This window comes from Myxocyprinus asiaticus, chromosome 16 (assembly GCF_019703515.2).
Source record: "Myxocyprinus asiaticus isolate MX2 ecotype Aquarium Trade chromosome 16, UBuf_Myxa_2, whole genome shotgun sequence".
NCBI classification, from domain to species: Eukaryota; Metazoa; Chordata; class Actinopteri; order Cypriniformes; family Catostomidae; genus Myxocyprinus; species Myxocyprinus asiaticus.
Genome location: NC_059359.1, coordinates 27,086,758 through 27,091,821, shown reverse-complemented (window position 1 = coordinate 27,091,821; position 5,064 = coordinate 27,086,758).

Genomic DNA, 5,064 nt, shown 5'->3' with positions numbered 1-5,064 from the left:
ATGTGTTGGGATGATCATGAGCCAACGTGCTGGCCAATCAGTTTTAGTGTCAAGTGATTGGCAGTTTAAAGGAGCAATTGCGTGCAAGAAACCCCCCCCCCAAAAAAAACAGAGCTCGCCCCCTCTATTGAAACACGCTGCTGAAAATATTTATTTTCGTCACAGAGAGGACTACAGTACTTCAAGGCCTACGGGCTCAGCTCAATCTGAATAAAACATAAATTGGCGCCCGTTAAAATATTAATACAACAGAAACATTTCAGATAAAAATGCATGTTGCAAAGCAACGCTATTATAATTTATTATTGTTTCAAATTCAGTTTGAAAACACATGAACATGGTTTAAAACGTATATGGAAAATTGATGCTCTAATATAAAAAATATAATTTAAAGGTGCACTCAGTAACTTTTTGCTTGTGTCATCTTGGACTTACAGTGACACCTAGTGGTGTGGAAGCAGCATCATTCCAAATCAGTAGTTTTCAGTTACAGATGCCATTGTAGAAATTCACTATTCACAAATAAAAAATCAAATCAAATCAAATCAAATCACTTTATTGTCACACAGCCATATACACAAGTGCAATGGTGTGTGAAATTCTTGGGTGTAGTTCCGATCAACATAGCAGTCGTGACAGTGATGAGACATATACCAATTTACAATAACATCAAATTAACAGCACAATTTAAACATCTGATATACACATAATTACACTCAACAGTATACAAATAATAACATACACTGTACAGTATACAATATGCACTATATAGATACACATTATTCAATAAAAATAAAAAATAAAAATATATAAAAAAAAGTATATATATATATATATAGAATGTACAGTATTGTACTGTATTGACATTCAGGCTGTCGGTTGATAGTAAGTTGTTAAGAGAGAACATAATATAATAATAATAATATAATTTATGACAGTCTGGTGTGAGATATAAGAGTAAGGGTAATAAAGTGCAGTGCTGATGTATTTTGATCGTGGGAGATCAAGAGTTCAAAAGTCTGATTGCTTGGGGGAAGAAGCTATCATGGAGTCGGCTGGTGCGGGTCCTGATACTGCGATACCGCCTACCTGATGGTAGCAGTGAGAACAACCCATGGCTCGGGTGGCTGGAGTCTCTGATGATCCTCCGAGCTTTTTTCACACACCACCTTGTATATATTTCCTGGAGGGAGGGAAGCTCACCTCCGATGATGTGTCTGGCAGTTCGCACCACCCTTTGCAGTGCTTTGCGGTTGTGGGCGGTGCTATTGCCGTACCAGGCGGAGATGCAGCCAGTCAGGATGCTCTCCACAGTGCAGGTGTAGAACCGTGTGAGGATGTGGCGGTTCATTCCAAACTTCCTCAGCCGTCTCAGGAAGAAGAGGCGCTGATGAGCCTTCTTCACAACGACTTCAGTGTGGATGGACCATGTGAGTTCCTCAGTGATGTGGACACCCAGGAACTTGAAGCTGCTGACTCTCTCCACTGGTGCTCCATTGATGGTGATGGGACTGTGTTCTCTGTCTTTTCTTCTGAAGTCCACCACAAGCTCCTTTGTCTTACTGACGTTGAGGGAGAGGTTGTGCTCCTGACACCAGTGTGTCAGAGTGTGCACCTCCTCTCTGTAGGCTGTTTCATCATTGTCAGTGATCAGACCTACCACCGTCGTGTCATCAGCAAACTTAATGATGGCATTGGAGCTATGTGTTGCCACACAGTCATGTGTGTACAAGGAATACAGTAGTGGGCTGAGAACACAGCCCTGTGGGGCTCCAGTGTTGAGGGTTAGTGATGAGGAGATGTTGCTGCCTATTCTAACCACATGGCGTCTGCTTGACAGGAAGTCCAGGATCCAGCTGCACAGTGAGCTGTTTAAGCCCAGAGCCCGGAGTTTCTCATCTAGCTTGGAGGGCACTATGGTGTTGAATGCTGAGCTGTAGTCTACAAACAGCATTCTCACATAAGTGTTCTTTTTTTCCAGGTGGGAGAGAGCAGTGTGTATTGTAGATGCAATGGCATCATCAGTGGAGCGGTTGTTGCGGTAAGCAAACTGCAGTGGGTCAAGAGAGAGTGGCAATACAGAGCAGATGTAACCTCTGATTAGTCTCTCAAAACATTTGCTGATGATGGGGGTCAAAGCAACTTGACGCCAGTCATTTAAACAAGTTATTTTTGATTGTTTTGGAACAGGCACAATGGTGGATGTTTTAAAGCATGTGGGGACTACAGACAAAGAGAGGGAAAGGTTGAAAATGTCCGTAAAAACACCAGCCAGCTGGTTCGCGCACGCTCTTATGACGCGGCCCGGAATGCCGTCTGGGCCAGCGGCTTTGCGGATATTCACCCGTCGGAAGGATCGGGTTACATCCGCTACAGAGACGGAGAGTGAACTAACCTCTGTAGCTTCAGCCGCGAGAGCTCTCTCCGCGAGGGCGATGTTATTTCCCTCGAAACGAGCATAAAAAGTATTTAGCTCATCCGGTAGAGAGGCAGCGGTGTTCATGGTGGAGTTTTTATTCCCTTTAAAGTCCGTGATGATGTTAATTCCCTGCCACATGCTTCTAGAGTTGGTGGTGTTAAACTGTCCTTCAATCTTGCTCCTGTACTGGCGTTTTGCGGTCCCGATAGTTTTTCGGAGGGCATAACTGGCTTGTTTATGCTCCTCCACGTTCCCGGAATTAAAAGCGGAGGTCCGCACATTAAGTGCCGCGCGAACATTGCTATTGATCCAAGGTTTCTGATTCGGATAGATTCATACAGTTCTGGTCAGAACGACGTCCTCTACGCACGTTCTGATGAAACACATTACGCTATTAGCATAAAGCTCGATGTCGTCATCAGAGGCGGACCGGAACATCTCCCAGTCCGTGTGATCAAAACAATCTTGTAGTGTAGAATCTGATTGGTCCGACCAGCACTGGATCATTCTGAGGGTGGGTGCTTCCTGTTTCAGTTTCTGCCTGTAAGCGGGCAGAAGCAGAATGGAAGAGTGGTCCGATTTGCCAAATGGTGGGCGGGGGAGGGATTTGTAGCCATCCCGGAACGGAGAGTAGCAATGGTCCAAAACCCGGTCCCCTCGTGTGTTGAAACTAATGTGCTGGTGATATTTTGGTGCGACTGATTTTAAACTGGCTTTATTAAAGTCCCCGGTCACAATGAACGCGGCCTCAGGGTGTGTGGTTTCCTGCTCACTTATACTCCCATACAGTTCCTTGAGTGCCCGGTCTGTGTCGGCTTGTGGGGGAATGTACACAGCAGTGATAATGACCGCTGTGAATTCCCTCGGTAGCCAGAATGGTCGACACAGAAGCATAAGAAATTCCAGATCAGGAGAGCAGGATTTGTTGATCATAAAACATACACCACCACCTCTACTTTTACCTGAGAGGTCTTTCGCTCTGTCCGCTTGGTGCACGGAGAACCCCGCGGGTTCAATGGCTGAGTCTGGAATCTCCGCAGACATCCAAGTTTCTGTTAGGCAGATAATGCAGCAGTCCCTTGTATCTCATTGGAAAGAGATCTGCGCTTTCAGCTCGCAGAGCTTGTTATGCAGAGACTGAACATTTGCCAGTAGAATAGTGGGTAGCGGGGGTCGATTTGCGCGGTGTCTTACTCTGATGAGAACGCCGGCTCTGTTTCCCCTTTTCCTCCTGCGTTTTCGCGGCCGTGCTGCCCAGACAAAGGGCTCCGCTTGCGTGTTTGTAAACAGCGGGTCGGCATTGAGGAATGTGAAGTCCGGTTTACGGTGTGAGATTGCTGAACCAATGTCCAAAAGTGTTTGTCTGTCGTAGACAATAAGGCAGACAACATCCAAGACAAAAAACATAAGAATTGTGAACAAAACAAACAAAACATTACTATGTTGTGTCGGAGCTCGCAACGCAGCAGCCATACTCGGCACCATCTTGAGTCCACTATGATCAGCCATGATTCATTTAATCCAAGAGTGAAAGTGTCTAATAACAAGACAGTTACTGAGATTAAAGGCGCACACAGTAATTCTAATCCAATACACTTTTTGTCAAATTCTGCAAATATCTCCTCACAGTCTGCTAGCTGTCTGTTCTGTGGGTGGGCTGAAAAAAAATCTAGTATTTCTACACAGCCCTGGCTCTGTAAATGGAACAAAAACAAAGTGGAACAGACCGATCCACACAACACTACTCCAGCCAATCAGCATCAGGGGGTGGTTCTTGCACGTGCACAAGATGGGGGTGGGGGCGAGAGGGAAATTCATAAGAAGAGCTACAGCAAATCTGGCTGATGCAAACTTTCTAAACTCCAAGGAGGACAAATGGCTGAGAAACAGACCAATAGAAAAAGGTCAGATGAATATAAACTAAAAAAGAAGGATTATGAACCGTCTCGCATGCATGAATTTGGGGGCGGAGCTTCCAAAGGAGCACTGAAGGGAGGGGTGTGTTTGTTTTGGCAGTTCAGTTCAAATATCAACAGTGTTTCTCAGGAATCGCTGAGTGCACCTCATTCGAACTCAAGTGCCCCCCAAATTCATGCATGCGAGACAGTTTTATGCACACCAGCTCCAGACACTCACAACTCTCCTGCTACTAAATCTAACATCACAAAAACAGCATATATGGGTTCTGTGAAACATAGCAAAATTTATGTTACCCACCTATCGAGAAGAAAAAGAGAAACTTCTGCATCTGTCTTCAAGCCTTTTACCTCTTGGAGGTCTCTCCACCACTGAAAAGCCTCGCCGATGTTGACGCGGCTCCTAGCCATCGATTTATCATAATCCTTCTTTTTTAGTTTATATTCATCTGACCTTTTTCTATTGGTCTGTTTCTCAGCCATTTGTCCTCCTTGGAGTTTAGAAAGTTCGCATCAGCCAGATTTGCCATAGCTCTTCTAATGAATTTCCCTCTTGTCTGCCCCCAATCCCCATCCTGTGCACGGGCAAGAACACCCCCCCACCCCCCTTGCCGATTGGCTGGAGTAGTGTTGTGTGGATTGGTCTGTTCCACTTTGTTTTTGTCCCATTTACAGAGCCAGGGCTGTGTAGAAATACTAGATTTTTTTTCAGCCCACCCACAGAATGGA